Here is a 20,428-nt window from a genome sequence, read left to right on the forward strand (position 1 = left end):
TAACAAATTTTTATTAGCCTTGAAAAAATGTTTTAGGTTAAAATTGTCTCCTGAAAAAATACTTAACATTTTCAATGACAATAATAAACAAACCGTTGATAAAATGTTTTATGTTCGATTTTTTCAGACGCATTTTCCTTCCTGCCGAAATTGAATTACCATTTTTATTAAACAAATTTTATGCAATTTGTTCACAACGCAAACATTTTAGTATTGAACTTCAAATTTGTTTTCTTTTTCCATAATTTTGAACTTCCGAAAAAATTTTGGTTGAAAAAAACTGTTTTGACAATATACCGCGTAAAGTTTTTACAATTTCAATGAGTTTGGCATACCTTTAGGCGTGCCAACAAACATTTTTCTAGTTTATTTTTGTAATCATTAATTAATTTGCATTATAAATATTAAATTCTTTAATAACTTTCACAATTAATTAAGCAATCTATGTACCTCAGCATACTTTTAGGCGTTTTACTGCAAAATCAAAAGCATACGTTTAAAAATTTTCAAAATTCAGATTTTTTAACAACATTAGAATACATTTGTATTTAAACTTCTCAAGAATATTTTTTAACATTTTTCTGAAAAAAAATATTTTTTATAGAAATAAGCAAAAGTTTTTTTTATGCAAAAATTAGTTTTTAAAAGTCAAAAAATTATTTTCCTTCAAGTTAACAATATTTCTACAGCAATTTTGCAAATGCAACGGTAAATCTAAAAATGCATATAATATAATTTTTTAATAATTCTTAGCATACTTTTAGGTGCTTTACTGCAAAAAATCGAAGGCACACGGTTCAGACTTTTCAAAACTCAGATCTTTTAAAGGCATTATCAGCAGATATTTGTGTTTAAACTTCTCAAGAATATTTTTCAACACTTTGCTGTAAAATAAAATGAATTATATAATCATATATTTTAAATGAATAATTTTATTTTTAAAAATGATAAAATTATTTTCCGCTAAGTTAAAAAAATTTTAAGAACTAGCTTGCAAACGAAGATGTAAATGTAAAAAGAATTATTATAATATAGAATTCTTCAAAGTTCTTAGCATACTTTTAGGCGTCTTGATGTGAAAAAATTTAAATCTCGGAATAAACCTGTTAAAACTTACTACTTTTTGCTTAAAAAATTAGTAATAAATTTTTAATAAATAATTTTAATTTAATTAATAGTTTTAATTTTTTTTATATAATTTTTATAATAAATAGCTGAAAATCGGTTTGTTTATGCTGTTTTTGTAAAATGTATTTGACTTTTAAGTGCTCCTGTGTGAATTAAACCAAAAATGCAAGAACAAAATAAGTAAAAAAAGATGTTTTCTTAACACAAGCATAACTTTAGGCGCTTGCAGAGAAAAATGTTCAAACTTTCGATTAAGCATTTTCAAAACTTATATTTTTCTAATACATTCCATGAGCATTATTTTTAAATTTGTTTAGAATTTAAAAAAAAATTTAATTTGTTAGCGCTAGAAACTTTCCTTAAATTATCATTTTCTCAAATTTCCGTGAAAAAATAATAATTAAATAATAATTATTATTAGGTTATAAAGATACTTTTGAGTGTTCAACTGTGAACAACGCAGAAAATCAATGCATTAAAGAAGTTAAAATACATTTTTCCCTTAGCTTAGCACACTTTTAGGCAATCGCCTGCGAAAACCGGTAATTTTACCACAAATAATTTTCAAACGTGGAATTTTTTGATGCATTTTATTGGTTACGAATTTAGTTAATTTTTTAAAATATTTTTAAGCGATTTAAGGGAAAAATATTTTTATGAAAATAAAAAATTAAAAACAAAATTTTTAAAGAGACATTAAATTGCATGTTTTGGGTGTAACACTCTCAATAAAACTGAAAAAAAAACGAAAGAAATTTTTTTGTTCAATTCTTTCGAAATCAAAATTTGTAGAAATAATTTTGCCGTGATATATAGATTTTTTCAAAATTTTTATTTTTTTTATTAAAACACAGTATGTGGTCTACCTTTGGCCACTCTGCGCAATAAAAAAAAACTCAACTCACAAATCTAATTGAATAACAATCGTTTTGTTTACAGTGCGTGGCATGCTTTTAGGCGCTTTTGCCCTCGCATCAGGCACACACGACCTATATTCCATGACAATTTCATAATTATCTCGTTGCTTTGTTTGTTATCGCCGTTGCTTTTGTTGTTGTTGCCGCGGCGAAGTTGTAAACAACGGCATTGTTTTTTACTTTCATTATTTATTCAACGTTGCTGTTTTTGTTGTTGTAGTATGTGTGTGTTTTTATGCATTCGCCAGTTTTTCTGTTTTTGTTTCGTTTGTGGTCGCTCAGTTGGTTGACCACTTCAAAACAAAAATTACACCAACAACTGGCCTACTCTGCGGCCAACACAACGCACACATAAGCACACACACACACACACACTAATATATGTATATATACAGGCGGTGAGCGAAGTAACTGCGCTGGCCAGTCAAGCGGCGGCAGGTAGACCGTGGCGATTGATGGCGGCGCTGGTGGCGCGTGGGTGGCGGCGGCGGGGGGAGTGCTCGGCTCGCAATGCCAAATTACTGCTGTACACTTGTGCATTTTTTCTCGATTTCATTTCGGTTAGTTCGTTTTGTTTCTGTTTTTACTTTTGCATGTAAATTTCTGCGTTTTTTCCGCAATTGTTTGGTGTTAACTCGCCGCCGCTGTTTTTGTTGTTGTACTTGAATATGAAATTCAATTTTTTTATGTTTTTTTAAGTGACTCCATGTTTATTGTTATTGTTTTGCTTTTTGTACAACTTTATGACTCACGCACACGTACACATGCAGCCACACATGCCACAAGCACACACTTAGAGCTGCAAGTACATGTTTGTGTTGGTGTGCGTTCGCGTTGGCTGCGCTTGTGTTGAAGTGCGCTTTTTATCGAGTTGCTCGCCGATATTTGCCCTCGGTAAGCCATTGAATGATCAATTTCGCGGTGAAACTTGCGGTAAATAAGTGCGGTGCGCCAGCAATTTTTCAATTTTCAAGGTTTCACTTTTTCACAATTGCCTTCGCTTCGGCTTTTTTCCTCTTTTTCGGTGCGTTTTCGTTGCGATTTTGTTTTAATTTCAATTTATTGTTATTATTTCGATTTCATGTAAGAATTTTACTCGCCATTAATTGTTGCAACAAGCAAATAAAATACACTTTTGTGGCACTTAGTGTATGCAAGCGCTGTGTGTCTGTGTAAATATTGCAATGAAGATAAAAATGCGTAAATAAAAATAAAATTCACAAAAACTTACGGTGTAAAAATATAATTCCATAAATATTCTGGCATTCGTAACATATTTGTTACAATTGTTACATAATATACATATATTAAAGATGTAATTTACATTTATTTATAAATGCAAAACAATGACACAGGTTTCCTTTGGCGGCACCGAAGTTATGAGTTCGCTCATAAATACAAGAACTGAATTTTGTGCGAACAGTTTGTATAGCGGATGTGTGATATATTAGTTTGATCTAAACGATTTCTTCGGAAATTTACGGTTGTCTTAGATAATAATTCATACCGAATTTCACAACGATATCTAGTCAAATATAACAGTTTTCTTCAAAAGGACTTGAGTTTTATCGACCAGTTTGTATGACAGCAATATGGTATAGTAGTACAAAATCGGCCATTCCAGCACATCAAGTGCTTCTTGAGGTGAAAGGAACATGTGCAAAATTTCAGATCGATATCTCAAAAACTAAGGCACAAATTCACGTATGGATATGACCAAAACGACTCATCATATCATGGTGATCTAAATATAGATATATATATTGTGTCAAATAAAGGACCCTGAAATTATAATTTAAGTTCCCCGGCTACAGCTTCAAAAAAATGTACTTGCTAAGTTGGTAGGACTCTCCTTAATTACTATGCCAAATATGAACGCAATCTGTCAATAAGTTTGTTTACAGCAGCTGCTTAAGTCGGTACACCTCAGTAACGCGTTACGATTTTTACAATGGATAAAAATATCGAACAAAGAATATGTCAAAAATTTTGTATTTCTAACCAAATTTCATGAGCGGATTGCTTGTAAATATTGGAAAAGGCTTACAGTGATTCAGTTTTATCAAAAGCACAAGCCTACGGGTGGTACAAAGCCTTCACAGATGGTTGGCAGATCGTTGAAGACATGCCTCGTTCTGGACGGCCTGCGACCTCTTTAGCTGATGAAAATATTATAAAAGTGTAGAAAATGGTATTTTAACATTATCAGACAAGTGTTAGTGAGATGGCAAGAGAGCTCGACATCTCCTCCGAGTCCATTTTAATGAATTTAGTAGATATTTTGGGTATGAAACGAGTTCTTGCTCAACTCATTCAGATAAAGCTGAATTTTTATTCTCTCGCAACAATGTTGCTAAGGAATCCTAAACTAAACTAAAGAGTCAGATATAGGGTTATATATACCAAAGTGATCAGGGTGACGAGTAGAGTTGAAATCCGGATGTCTGTCTGTCCGTCCGTCCGTCCGTCCGTGCAAGCTGTAACTTGAGTAAAAATTGAGATATCATGATGAAACTTGGTACACGTATTCCTTGGCTCCATAAGAAGGTTAAGTTCGAAGATGGGCAAAATCGGCCAACTGCCACGCCCACAAAATGGCGGAAACCGAAAACCTATAAAGTGTCATAACTAAGCCATAAATAAAGATATTAAAGTGAAATTTGGCACAAGGGATCGCATTAGGGAGGGGCATATCTGTACACAATTTTTTTTTGGAAAAGTGGGCGTGGCCCCGCCCCCTACTAAGTTTTTTGTACATATCTCGGAAACTACTATAGCTATGTCAACCAAACTCTACAGAGTCGTTTTTTTCAGGCATGTCCATATACAGTTTAAAAATGGAAGAAATCTGATAATAACCACGCCCACCTCACGTTGTTGGCATACAAAGGTTATGTTGAAAATCACTAAAAGTGCGTTAACCGACTAACAAAAAACGTCAGAAACACTAAATTTTATGAAAGAAATGGCAGAAGGAAGCTGCACCCAGACTTTTTTTAAAAATTGAAAATGGGCGTGGCGTCGCCCACTTATGGACCAAAAACCATATCTCGGGAACCACTCGACCGATTTCAATGAAATTCGGTATATACTATTTTCTTAACACCCTGATGACATGTACGAAATATGGGTGAAATCGGTTCACAACCACGCCTTCTTCCAATATAACGCTATTTTGAATTCCATCTGATGCCTTCTCTGTCTAATATATACATTAGGAACCAATGATGATAGCGGAATAAAACTTTACAAAAATACGGTATTTGAAAAATATGTAAATGACGTATAATGAAATCTCGATTATCACTTTATCATGCGAGAGTATAAAATGTTCGGTGACACCCGAACTTAGCCCTTCCTTACTTGTTTTTGCATAAATTCATTTTGAAAAATTTTTCTTCTTACTTCTTGTTCAAAATTTTTTAAATAAAAAATATTTTGTCTTATTTTTTATAAAAATTTTTTGTATTAAAAATGTATAATTTTTTTATAAAAAAATCTATTAATTTTTTGTTGAAAAAATATTTTAATTTTTTGTTAAAAAATATTTTATTTGGGTAATACTATACCACAAAGATATTTTATCACTTTTGCACACGTCATTCGTAAAGTTTAGCATACCATTAGGCCTCCTAAAGTAAACATACTAATTATAGTTTATTTTGCATAGATTATTTTCGAGTCAAAGCAATAAAGTCAATATAATACATTTTTGCGCGAAATCTGAAATATTTGAAATATTTCGAAAATATTTCAGATAACTTGTATTTGTTTTCAATTTTATCGTATTAAATTTCTTGTATCAATTTGTAAAGTCAAACAGGCTTAGAAACATTTCCAATAAAGATCTCTTGGCAAATTTAAGTTTGGTGTTAATAATGTAATGTATTACTACTTTTTAAGAATTTTTTTTACGTAAAAAATATACATATGGCAACTCTATCAAATATTGCAACTATTAACATGCATGCCTAGTTATAAAAGCCAGTTTTATCTAATAAGTTTCATTGCAGATTTTAAACACATTTAAACTCATTTCAAAATATTTTCACCTGCAAATCATTTTAAGGGGAGATTTCTTAAATGAGTCAAGTCGGCTGTGGCATAATTGACAGGATTATGAGTACCTGTCTTTGAACTTTTGATATCAGTTTTGAAAAATGTAAGGCTCATGTCCGACAATTCTCGTTTTCAAAGTCCCTGCAACGCATAATTTCAAAACTACTGCACCGTTCGTTTGGAAATTTTAAACACTATTTCAACAAATATTTACCAGCTATCGTTGGCGAGTTCTTTAAACATTTTCAAAATACTTTTCATTTTACAACAATAAATTAGGTTTTTTTTTCAAAAATCGCGTTTTTCCCCTTCAAATAGACCCCTTCGTAATTCAACTATTTTCCGAGACGCCCAAAGGAATTGCCGTAACTTCTGGATTTTTCAACATTTCTTCAAGAAAATTTCACAGAATATTTTCAAATATATTATTATAAAATACCATTGTGCTTTTGAAAATTATACTGTTTCACAAAGAAAGAATTAACACTAGTCGAGTTAGCTCGTAAACAATGTTGTTATAATTCTTTATTTATTTAATTGAAAATTTTAAACATTTCTTAAAAAAAAATTTGTAGCGATAATATAAATGTCTTTCACAGCACCCAAATTGGCTTTGTTTTTACATATTTCTTTATATATTATATACGTATAACATCCATCTGAGTAAAACAGCGAACAACTGCAAAAATATGCAAGTTTCAGGTCTCTATGGGTGCTGCGAGCGTATCGAAAGCTCAGCAGAACATGGCAATTTTGTTGCATTTTTTTCAAATGTTTACATTGGGCATCATCCATTCCCTCACATACAACTACATATATTAACAGCAATTTTTTTGTTTAATAGAAAATTTTCATTGCTAAACTTCTTTTAGTTAGCTCCTTTCATTCGTAGTCAATAGCCATTTCAAAGTTCTTAATAGCTTGCTCTTTGTAAATAATAAAAATTGTTTTCAAGTATCTGAAATGACACTTACAGTTATTTTTATGAACCCAAAAGTGTTTAATATTATTTGAAATAGCGTTACAACAAATAGAAAAGCAATTTTTTTAATCTAGGTGCCTCTGGCAGCCTTAGCATCTGGTTTAAACATAAAATACGATGACCTAAACCCCATAAATATTTTTAATAAAAGCTAATACTTTTTTTTTTAATATGCTCTTTTCTGCTACAAATGATTTATGCTTTTTTCTCTTAAGTAAAAAAAAACTTGTTTATGTCGCGACGATGATATTCTTATTATATTAAAAGCCAATCATTTTCACCAAACTTATTTACACAGATACTCAGCAACATTGTACTATCCAGAAAAAACTGCATTGTAATATGTTTAACAAAACTTTTTCCGAAAATTATTACTTTTCAGAGCCGCCGCTCTGTATTAAGTGCTTTTCACATTTGACATCAAAAACGTAGCCTACAACTTGGCGCTCAGCTGTTATGCTAGCGAAGGCAAACATTTAATATATGCCAAGGCGTTCACGAATGACTGTTTTAGAGAAATAGAGACGTAAAATAGAAATGTAATGTTTTACAGAAAAAAAATAGAGCGAATCTCATTTTTTATTTTTTAGAAGTTTTTAAAAAAATATTCACTACATTTTCATGACTAGTAGGTGGGTTAAAAGGCAATCGCTTCGTCGTTCTTAGTACATACTTATATTCTTATTTTGGCTTTAAAAGTTGATTTATTTTATACTTTTATTTTATAGTCTAAATAAGCCAATGGTTTACACATTTACACATTTTCCGAAACAATTGTTATGAGTAACTGAGTTGTGAAAAGCAGGCAATATCACTGGACAAATTTAGAAAAAAATGTGCAAAAGTTGCGAATTTGTTGGAATAAAATTGCAGTAAATATGCAACAAGTCATAGTTCACTCAATTTTAACACGTTTGTTCTAAGGATCTGAGGCCAACCACGAATTAGTTATTTTACCAACTTCGAATGATTTCTTGAATTCTTTTCTTGAATTTTTCACTCACGCCAATAAAGTTTAAATGATAAAAAAATAGCTAACAGATCAGTTTCACCAAAGAGTAAGAGAGAGAGCCACTAAGTACGAGTAGAAATTATAAGGATTGCAGTTTTACCCCAAAGTTCAAAATTAATTAAATTTTCTCTAGCAAAAATGAAATTATTAAAATCATTTTTCATTTATCGATAATTTTTATTTATTTATCTCAGGGCACTTTGATTTCGTCGTTTGGTTTCTTAAAATACACTAAAATATTGCCTCAAAGTTATGCCAATTTGTGAAGTCGCACGAATAAAAAAATGTTGATTTTCATAGAAAATTAAAATTTCGACACAGACATCCATATGTTCAACAGGATCAAGATATTTAAGTATTAAACAAGAAATAAAATTTGTCGTGAATTTTTAAAACGAAAATTATTAAAAAAAAAAATTATAACTTTTGTATTGTTGTTGTTCAGAAGAACAGATTGGTTCAATAAGGATATAAAATAACGTGAGTAGCCTAATTCCTGGTGGTTTCACAATGATTCCCTGAGCGTCTCGGTGCGTTGTTTAGCCTACCTACCTAAAAATTGTGGCACTGTGAATCTCTCTGTTAGACTTAGGTTTGGCATTTAGAAGAATTTTATCAAAAACAGCATAACGAAAAAATCATATTAGTTATTTTAAGCGGTTACTTTGGTTTTTTTTTTTTTGAAAAAAAAATGTCGCAAAATTTGCACAGAAATTTTCATTTTTTTTGTATAAATGTCTACCAAAAATCCGATTTTCAGTTTTTTTTCCTTTCGTCCAAGTCCTAAGTTAAGGATTTGACTAAAACATGTATTTTTTCACTTTAACTGATCCTGTAAGAAATTAACCTGCCAACGCGGGCGCATCTTTTTCCGAGGGGTCACCGGAAATGGCGTCGCAGAGGCCAAGTTTAAAATACTTTTTTTCCTAAAAATTTCAGAATTTCTTTGTTGATAGTGTATGTTTGTAACAATAAAAAATTCTTATAAGAATATTTAATTTTTATATGAGAAAAAATTCTTGAAAAAAGGCTGCTTTTTACCAGAGAAAACCCATGTAGCCCCTTAGAAATTCATCCTCCTTCGTTTTTTTTGCACTATTCACACTTAGGGAAGGACGAAAAATCATTGCTTGAAGTTGAAATATGTTTAATGGGCTCAAAACGCTTTATATCTAAGCGTTATATAAGCGATGATATAAAAAGTGTCCGACATTTGTAATGCAAAAATTCTTTATTAATATAAGTCTTACGGCATGGTGAGTCACTCTGTCGCATTTAGATACTGGTTTTAAAATAATGCTTTTAAAAGGCTTTTCATAGATATCCTTAAATATTTTTAGGTTTAGGTTTGTAGCATTGAAACCTTTTTCATTCAGGTAGTTTTTTACTCACTCAATTTTGGCGGCGTCAAAAGGTGCACAGATATTTTGAAAGCAGTTTTTTAGGTAGCCATTAAATATTTTTCTTTTCACACTTGTTATTTTGACAAAATTACGAGAAGATATGAGGTCGAAATCGCCAAAATCTCTGTTCAAAAAAATGCTTTTATAAGTTTTGAACCAAATTTGTAAAAAAATCTATACATGTCGAGTAGTTTTCTTACTCGCAAAAGGCAATCCACAAATGGTTTAAGAGCTATAAAATTATTTGCGTATAGTTTAATAAAATGGAGTGAATAAAAGCTGAAATCAGTATATTGCTTTCCTTACTCTGTATATAGTTGTAGCAGATTCGATAATTTAGTACTTCAAAGGAAGGAAGAAAAATTTCTTCACAGTGTCTAAGGGAGCTCTATTAGTACCGGATATAGATCAGAAACAGAAACAGAAACTAGAACAGAAACTTATTTGCTCTTCGATCTCATTTGCGGATCCAAAAATTTTACATTTACTTCTAAAAAGAAAATCTTAAGCTAGTGCTTTGCCTGCCAAACTAAAGTGGTACACGTACTTTTTATAAGACGAATTTGAAAAGATTTTCTGTTAGGCGCATCGAAGAGTTTTTAATTGTCTGGAGGATATTATACGATATATTATAATATATGTATTATTATAGAAATATTTTAAGAATTTTGAAAATATGTCGATCATTTCTTGTTAGACAAACACAAATATATGCGCGAAATAATTATGTCAGAAAGCATTACTTGGAACTTACATTTGTGATAAACACTTTTTATGAGCTTACTAAATTCGGCTGGCTGCTTTTATGTGGATATTGTGAAGAAATATTTATTTCAGCATCATCGGCAAATAGAAAGTTGACTAATTTTTCACCTTTACACAACACTTTACAAACTCACGCCAACAACAACAAAAGTAGATTTTCGACAAGTAATTTTGTACTTATTTTTTTTTATTCACAATTATGCCACAAAACTGTTATAGAATTCCCACGCACAAATTCACGATTAAATTTTCACTCGAATTTCAGTCGAACTGATTCTGGTTACACTGCACTTGAAAACGCGAATTTGCCACAATCTAAATGGCATGCAAGAGCGCGGCGACACCACCAACAAAAATCTGCCACTTGCAACCTGTAATTTTACACTTGCCACCTGGTCGCTTTTGGTCAGTTGGTCAACAAAAGTGCACACGCATTAACGGCGGTCACGCGTGAGAAAAGCGAGACGCACTTTGCAAAGGTGCGATTTTAATGCCGCGGAACGCGCGTACGATGCTGCTTTCGATGCGATGCAAAGTGCAACTTTAAATTACGCAAATTTGTGAGCCGGAAATGCGGCCGCCAAGTTGGTGGTCAAAATACCGAGTGACATATGCCACGACGACGACGACAACGAGACAGCGCCAACGGCAAACGGTAAACGGTAACACGTTAATGGCAACACCAGCAACGACGGCGACAAAAACTACTACCGGCCGCACGAGTGGCGTTACGAGTGTGGCGCGCGCGACGTCATGCACTGCCCGCAACACTGCTGCAAATGCAATGATGCGTTGGTGTTGGCGTTGCAGGCAACAACAACACACAACCACAACAACAAGGAATGAGTTGTATGCAAATTTTCGTGATATTTTTGGGCGTTGAGTTGCGGTGTTGGCGTTGGTGTTCACAAGTTCCGGTTGTTTAGAGGAGCGCGTTGCATGGCGTATGTTTTGTGAACTGCTACTAATTTGATACTGTTAACGTGTTGGCGCGCGTAACGCGTTGTAGCGCTATTTAGCAATACGAAATATAGTCGACTGGCTACACTGCTGTGGCACGGCAGAAATGCAAATAGTGATAAGCGCACGACGGCAACACAATTTTGAGTTGAAAATTTACAAAATTCCGCCTCATTTTCCGCCAGCAACGCATTATTAAGTGAAGGCGTACATATGTGCGCACACAAGCACACACATGCATGTGATGTTGTGCGTTTGTGGCGCTGAGTTGCACGCGCGCGCAACAGAGAGTTGTGGCGCTGGCTGTTGCTGCCCGCGTCAGCAGCGCGCTTGAGTCCTTTTCTCTGCTGCTTGAGTCCATTGTGTGCGTGGGCCAAGCGGCAGGTCTGCAAAGTGACGAAAGGGTTACGCGCTACTCAAGCGCTGCACAAGCTCATATGAGCGCTGATTGCAGACACAAGCTAAGCTGATGTGAGCGCTCTTTGCGGACACAAGCGCGCGCTCATTTAAGCTCTCACTTTGGCTTGCTCAGTTGCTGGCGCTGCTGTGTGAGCAGCGTTGAGCGCACTTGAGTTAGTATTTTATTTGTTATGGAGCCGGAAACGGAAGCGTAACCATATACATGCTGTCACCCACATTGCGGCGCGTTGGTAGGTCGTCTTAATAGCGCGCAACGTTATGCTACTTACTGCTGTATGTTATATATAGTAAACGAATTGTAAGAAGTTAGCGCGTTTGCTGGCGGCACGGCGCTATGTAATGCGCACTAGTTTTAATTTTGCGCGCTTCTAAACTTTATCTAATATTTTGCGCTTTAACTTTGCGACCGTTCTATATACCGTTCGCGTATGTATAAAATAATAATGCACAATATACGCGTCCTCAACACCAAGGACATGTTGTGCAACAACTTGAACACTTCCGCCGCACACAACGTCTAACCTGACCGCAGCGCCTTCAGTGCCTTTACTGGCATGCAACGCGCTACATAGTTGTAGACTTAATGCAACCATATATGAATTGGTCAAGTAACGGTGAAATGGGGTTAAAAATTAACAACAACAACAAACACAAATCTGTGCGCGCCTCATTTCATTATCATTAAAGTCGCGCGCTGAGCGCAAACAAAACACACAAAGGAGATGTTGCGTGTGGTGTGAGGCGTAATCAGCCAGCCGCGCGGTCATTCGTTGCGTTGGTCATTCATGCAAATAAATGAATGTGAAATAAATTTAAAATAAATGAAATAAAAGGCGGAAATACAACAATTCCGCTGCTGCGGCGCGCCGGTCAAAGCGAAACAAAACAAAAAAAGGATGATAATAACCCCTTCCCGACAGATGATGTCAGCATATGTAATTATATATACAAATATATACATATGTACATATGTGTAATAGATCAAAGCAACACACATACACACGTGTTGTTATCATACATACATATATGTATAAGTGTGTCTATATATATATTCAAGGCTCAGCCGTCAGCAGCGGCTTCAAACAACTTTTAAGTCTTACATATGTACACATATGCATATGTATGTGTGTATATGTATGTATACAGTAGCATCTATTTTTGTGTGGCTTTCACATTTCACTCATTTGAGTATAAAATCAGGTTTATTTCGATACAAAAACACATAAATTTCACAACATTATCAGCTAAAGGAACAATAGCAACAACACAACCACATACAAACATATATGTGAGTATTAATGAGCGGCTGCGGTGGTTGTTTGAGCAATAGAAACTAGTTTCAGCAAGCGCACACACATAAATACACACACACACATGTATAGGGATGCAAATAGTTGCTGGAAAATGCTAGCAGTGGGATGGGCCAACCTCCAGACACACACACATATATAAATATGTATATATATACATATGCACATATATTTACATATATACACCTCCACTCAACTACTAAATATATGCATATACCATATATAACGGCACTTTTTGTAGTTGCAACGCACACACACCCATGCATACTTACACATATACAAATGTAGCCAAGTGAGATGGCTATATTCATGCATATGTATTGGCGCATTAATAAACGTACGCTCATTAACATAAACGCCAGCGTTGATAGCACTAGAGCGCAGCCAGTAATACAACAACAATGCGCTGCAAACTAACGTACTATAACGGTGGCAAATGCGAACAGCAATGAAGCGATTGCAAAATGCATTGAATATGTTGCTCATACGCTTAGCAATATGAGCGGCTATTTGAATGGATAAACATGCTATATATATATATGTATATATATGTAAATACAACACATATTATATGCTCATGTGTGTGTTTTGTTCCTATGTATGCTTGTATAAAGCGGAAACTTCATATACATATATACCGTTAAGTAGCACATACATGCATGCAATGCTTTAGCAGTCAAAATATACATGCATATAGTATATATCGAAATGAGCGCAATTATTTATCAGCACATACAGTGTGGAGCAAGTGTATGGGTACGATTGGTCAGAAATAATTTTGATAACATTAGGCAACGAGTTTTATTTTAATTTAATTTATTTCTTTGTTTTTATTTTTCTTTTTGTAAATTTCAATACATTTAAAATCTGTTTAATTGTAAAATATAATTAATAAATTTCATGAAATTATGATTTATGAGCATATTTTTTCAAATAATAAAAATGTACAGATTTTTTTATTATATTAGCAAGGGTTATGCGACTAATTTTCGAATAGGAGATCGGACAATTAATCTAGTCATATTTTTTATGTTGCCAAAAAATTAAATAATAATAAGGTTGAAGCTGTTTATATGAAATTGACTACTTCTGAATGACAAAAAAAGCGAAAATCAATGGCGTTTAGGCTTTACAAGGTGCGTTCCAAAGTAAACAGGACTTAAAAAAAAAACAGAACAAATGGTTTTTTCGACAAAATCAATTTATTTTAGTCAAAATATTCTTCTTCTGCTGCAACACAGCTTTTATCACGGTCCAAAAGCATGTGAAACGAACATGTATACCGCAAAAGTGAATATTTTTTAGGCTATCAAGAAACACTATATGGCCATTTTAGCTCTGTTGTTGTTGTTGTTGCTGTTGTAGCGGCAGAATTCTGCTGAGTTGATAGTCCTTGGCCAGACAAATATCCGGATCCGTACCGGTTACGTAGACCCGAGTGACGTGGGAACGATTCACTTTAGTTCTCTAACGACTAACTCCGCAATCAAAATAAAGGCAATTAATTTGTTGTGTGACGCTCTCTGAGTACATGAGAGTATCAGCTTTTCAAGAGAAATCCAATCAATCATTTAACACCCACTTGCTTCCAAAAAAATTTTAATAAGGCGAGAAATTCATATAATTTCATTGCCACGCACACATATAAATATTTTTCTGAAATAGCTCAGTGCAATTTCGCAGTCAAAATGATCACAAAGAAATTTAAAAAATAAATAATTAAAAATTACAAATAATCACTGTGCTATTGAACTGTCCAAACTGTCCTCGTACACCCTGAATATGTCACATTTGTACCACTTAGACTGAAGCATACGTTATATTGGAAGTATAATCGGTATCAATACCTTTTATTGCATGAAAGTACATTGGCACGACTCACAATACATATAATGCAGAAAAAAATTAAAACTATTAAAACTATTATGCTATAAAGAAAATAACACATAAGAAAAGAAAAACATAATTTGTACCGAAAATTATGGCGCGACCCCTAAAAGTATGCTAACCACTAACGGCGACTCGCATTGCACTAGTTGCGCATACGCCCACGCCAACTTGACCACTTGCTATGAAGTGAAATAAAACTATTCTTTTATAAAACTGAATTTTTGAAAATGAGAAAAAATCAATGAGACGTTGAAAAAATAAAAAGTAAATAACAAAATTATTAAATTTGAAAGGGAATATTATATGTGAATCTCTACAGATTTTAAGAAAATCATGCATGACCTAAATTAATACAAGCTAAACAGCCAAAAAATTTTTTTTTTTCAAAATTTAATGCTCAAAACCAACAACCAAATTTCAAAAGTAAAATGTTTTTTAATATCAACTCAACCTTTTTTGAGATTTTAAGTAATTATTTCCAGTTATCAATTAAAAAAAATTGATTTTTAAATGCAAAGTACATAGACTTGCCCATATGAGCCTTAATATTTTGTAGCTCTTTTCGAATCTCATATTTCAAAATTTTTATTTCTATTCCAAAAAATAAATAATAGCACAAATATTTATATAAAAGCTTTATTACTCACTTAAAGTATTAAACCTGGCTTAAATTACTGATTTTAACATACATGACAAAATATTTTTTTCATGAAAATTTTGAGTTTCGTTTTGACTTGCTTACAATTTCCTTTATTTTTCAATTGAAATTTTTTTGAAATATTTTTGATCAATTCATTTATTTTCAATTTAAAATTTTTTAAAATTTATTTCATTCTTTTTATTGTTCTTTTTTTCCTTTTCTTATTCATTTTGCATTTCACATTTTTTGGTGATTTTTATCTTTTTTTTTTAATATTTTTCTTAGACTTTTTTAAAATATATATTTTTTTATTTTTCAAATATTCTTTTTAGTTTTTTTCTTAATTTTTTAAAGTATAATTTAATTCTGAGTTTCGTTTTGAGCTTCTTAATATTTGCTTAAGTTTTTATTTTTTTTTACTTTAAACTATTTTATTTTCAAATTTGCTTTTTTTCACTTAAATTTTTTTTATTACAATTTATTTTTTGTATCTTCTGTATTTTTCATTTCACATTTGTGATCATTGTTTTTTCAAATTTTTTATAATTTTTTTTTAAAATAATTTTTTAAATACTTTTTTTTTATTTTCTATTGAATTTTTATTTAAACTTTTTAAAATATAATTTATTTCTGAGTTGCGTCTTGCTTTTCTCACTATTTGTTTTATTTCTCTTTTTATATTTTTTCCATTTTTTTTTTTTAATATTTTGTTAAAAACTCTTTTATTTTTAAATTTATTTTCATTTTTTTTATTTTTTTATTAAAATCTTGTTTTCGTAACTTTTTTTTTTATTTCATATTTTGTAAATTTTTTTTAATTTTTTTTAAAACTTGTTTTTAATATATTTTTTTATTTTTAATATTTGCTTTTATTTTTTCAAATAAATGATTTTTAATTTTTTATTGATATTTTTACTATTTAAAGTATAATTATTAAAGTATTAAAAAAAATTATTTAATGCACTTTTAATTCTTTAATATTTGTTTTTCATAATTTATTTATTGCATTTTTTTACTTTTATTAAAGTTATAATTTCAAATCTAAAATTACACTTATCTCCTTTACTTTTCTATCAAATTTTTTAAAATTTTTTTGATTTTTATTTAATTATTTTTAAATTTTTAAAATATTTTTTAAAACTTTTTTAAAAAGAATTTATTTTTTAATACTAGTTTTTATTTTTCAATATATTCTTTAAATTTTTTTTTTTGAATTTTGTGTATATACTTTTTTTAACCTTTTCCAGCATAATTTTATTAAAGTCATAATTTCAAAAATTTTTTTAATTTTTTTCATCAAGAATTTAAGCAAATTATGCCCCTGTGTTATTGAAAAACCAATACCAGGTTACCACATAAGCAAAATACAACTTTTATTCGATATTTTACTTATCAATACAAACAAGCATACACATATGTACATATGTATGTACATATGTATATAAACATACACATATTTATGTATGTATACCTGTGATTACATAACCAGCTATCCTGTTTTCTAGCTTCAATAGCCTTTAACGAGCATTCACACTTGCCGACTTCAGCGCTTATCCAACAACGCCAAGCAAAGAGAAGCACAACAAAGTGCGAGGCCATGCGTGTGACGGACATTTCTAATTTAAAGTAATTTCTACATCAACTCACAATTGTGTTAATGATTAGAAAAAGCAGAGTTACGCGTAAAAAACACCGCACCACCGCACCGCTTGCCGCGCTGATGGCCTGTCTGAACTGGCAGACAGCCAGTTGGCATACATACACACACATTTATATACATGAAGGTATATGCATGTATGTTCAGATGTGCGTTTGCTTGCCCCTGCACGAGCTGACATAGCAATTAACGTGCAACGCAACGCAACGAAACGCATCCACATGTGTGTTGCAAGTGTGTGGAGGGAAGCGACGTGCTGGCTACGCACAACACCGTTATGCCGTTATGTAGGTGGCAGACTGCCAACCGTTTGCCACGCAGCGCCGCACAACTTCAAACTCTTGCGAACTGCCAACTCTTCCGACAGCCACCGTGCGTCCGGCTGACGGCCAGCCATTGCTGCCACATAGCGACCGAAGCGCGCGGGGCAGCGGCAGTGGTGTTGGCTGCGTGTCCCAGCACAGCCGAAACAATTTGCCGGCTTTTGTTTCATACACTGTGCAACTGTGCTGTTGTTTTTGTTGTTGGCGTATTGTAACTGTTTCGAGATTTTTTAGTGTAATTTAAGTGATTTTCAAAAAAGTCGGAGAAAAAGGGTTAAAAACACACACTTCGAAACTAAACACAAAAACCTGTTTGGGAAGTTTCCGACATGACGCATGTGTGGCATGTGAGCACTAGTGCAACACACATACATGTATGTGTTTGTTTGTTTGCGATTGTGCGTACGCATATGTGGCAAGTGGCAGCTACCGGACGGGGTGGTCGCTGTCGTTACGGTAAATGCAAATGAAAATTCTGTGGAAAAAAGCAGAAATGCTCGCTTTTGCGCGAACTGCGCCTGGACGGCCGACGACAGGCGAGGCGAGTCGCAAGGTAGGCGGTGGCGCAACAAAGGATACGCGCATTACAGACAGGATATCAGTTAAAAACCTGTTTGTGGCAAGTACGAGGTATTGTTGTGTGCGAAGGATATTCGAAAATGAATATATACACGCACATACATACATACATATGTACTTGTATATATGAGGCACATAGGAAAGTGCGTGGCACTCAAAGCACGCATGTTTATTGAAGCAGACGGGGGGACAAAAGTTTGGACGGAAGTTTTAGGAAAGTAGAATAAAGTTTTTGGTTAAATACCATAAATATTGAAAATTCAATATTCAAAATTTAAAATTAAAATTTCAAAAATAAACAAAATTTTTTGAAAAAACATACAAAACTCAAAATTCAATATTTAAAAAAAATTACTTAAAATCTTAAAAAAAAAATTGGAAAATCCAAAATTTCGAAATCCAGAATTAAAAATCCCAAGAGAAAATGGTAATTCAACATTCAGGACTGATAATTTGCAACTCCAGGAAAACAAAATTCGAATTTAAAATTGCTGAATTTTCAATTTCAAATTTCGATACCCAAATTTCAAAACTAAAAATTGTAGGTCCAAAAATCAAATTAGAATTGAAAAATTCAAAACCCAATGTTTAGGTTTCAGGATCTTAAATACAGCACAAAAAATTCAAAAATCGAAAATTTAAAATCGAAACAATGAAATTTCAAAATGAAAATAAAAATCAAAATGTTAAATGAAATTGAATAAAAAATTCGAAATTAAGAATTCCCAACACAAATTCAAAATTAAAATTAAAATTCAAAATTCAAAAAAAACAATACAAATTTTTAAATTCAAAATTCGAATCAAATTCAGAGTTCAAAATTCAATATTAAAAATATAAAATTTTAAATTCAGAGTTTGAAATTCGAATCCAAATTAATCCCATCACCAAAGTCAAAATTAAAATTCAAAATAAAAATCAAAATTCAAAATTCGAAGTTTAAAATTCAGAATTCAAAAAATCTAAATTTAAAATTAAAAGTTCAAAACTCAAAATTTCTAAATACAAATATCAAAATTCATAATACAAATTTCAAAATTAAAAATTCAAAACTCAAAATTCGTATTTAAAAATTCAACATTCAAAATTCAAAATACAAAGTTAAAAATTTAAAATTCAAAATGCATTCAGAATTGAAAATTCTAAATAAAAAATTTAGAATTATAACAACAAAGTTCAAATATAAAATCAATAAGTTAAAAACTAAGATTTCCAAATCCAAATCTTAGATTAGAAACAAAATTTAAAAATCTAAAGTTCAAAAATTAAAATTCAAAAGTCAAAACTAAAAGTTTTGAATCGTTAATTTAAGTTTTTTTTTAACCATTTTTGTTCTTGGTCCAACTAAAATCGAACATCAAGCCATATAAACAAACACAAACTTGCCACACACTTTTGTTGCATGCCACCACAATGTCTGCCGGCCACCAGCTAGCTGGCTTCTTCACAGCTGCATGTTTTTAACCCTTTGTGCTACAAAGCGCAAACCAAACATACAAACCGAGATATTTTAAATTCACACACACACACATATACATACATATTTAAAAACATACATAGACACATATGTTTGTGAAAATGTAAGTAGCGTACTTTGCACATGACATGTGTGTGGCAAGCAGCTCCACCATGCGCCTCCAACCATGCCACACGCATTGCGTATGCTCACCGTCTCGTTGCCACGGTTGCTGTCACACACACAGCAACTAACTGCCCACCTACATACGTGTATTAAAGCAACAACAACAAATAAAATTACAATAACAACAAGCAGCAGCAACAGCAACTCCCAGTGCAGCGCATTCAATTGGCTCCCGCTCCCGTGACGCTCGGAGTCGTCAGGCTTTTTTAGTGGCTCGGATGTGGCAGCGGCGCATATGCATAGATTTGCACGTAGATGTGTGTGCCACGCATTGAATTAGTGGCAACTGCGTAACGCGCATCGTAATTTAATGAACATGTGCGAATGAGATGGCTGCGCTTCGCTCGGCCGGCGTCGCAGCGCCTAGCTCCACATTCAACACATGTGGCATAATGAGCTGCGCGCTGCACAAAGCGCTAGTATGGGAGTGTGTGCGAAGGTGGGATTGGGTGTGTTTATATGAAGACCTCAAAATTAGAATTTATTCCACACACCCATAGATATAAACATATTAATATATATGTATGTATGTGTGTAGCATACTTTTGTGCGCCTTCAGCCAACCCAATGCGTGTAGCATCTTAGGAAACCTAAGTTGACTTTCATTAAAAATTTCAACCCTCTTAACGTCGTCGTAAGTAATTTATTATGTTTGCTTGTTAAAACACATGAAATTTAAATATTTTCACTCAAAATTTTCAACCCTTTTCTTTTGCTCTACAATTACTTCTAATAGCATAA

At 32.5% G+C, this 20,428-nt stretch overlaps 1 protein-coding gene across 2 annotated transcripts in view; it reads right to left on the reverse strand.

The window, feature by feature from the left end:
- Nucleotides 1-11,213, reverse strand: part of LOC126758282 (runt-related transcription factor 3) — a 99,608-nt gene extending 88,395 nt beyond the window's left edge. For both annotated transcript variants that reach the window (XM_050472497.1, XM_050472496.1), the window contains exon 1: nt 10,256-11,213. The gene's annotated coding sequence lies outside the window, so the exon portion shown is untranslated. The remainder of the gene's footprint in view (nt 1-10,255) is intronic.
- Nucleotides 11,214-20,428: the final 9,215 nt, after the last annotated feature.

The sequence above is a fragment of the Bactrocera neohumeralis genome, chromosome 5 (assembly GCF_024586455.1).
Source record: "Bactrocera neohumeralis isolate Rockhampton chromosome 5, APGP_CSIRO_Bneo_wtdbg2-racon-allhic-juicebox.fasta_v2, whole genome shotgun sequence".
NCBI classification, from domain to species: Eukaryota; Metazoa; Arthropoda; class Insecta; order Diptera; family Tephritidae; genus Bactrocera; species Bactrocera neohumeralis.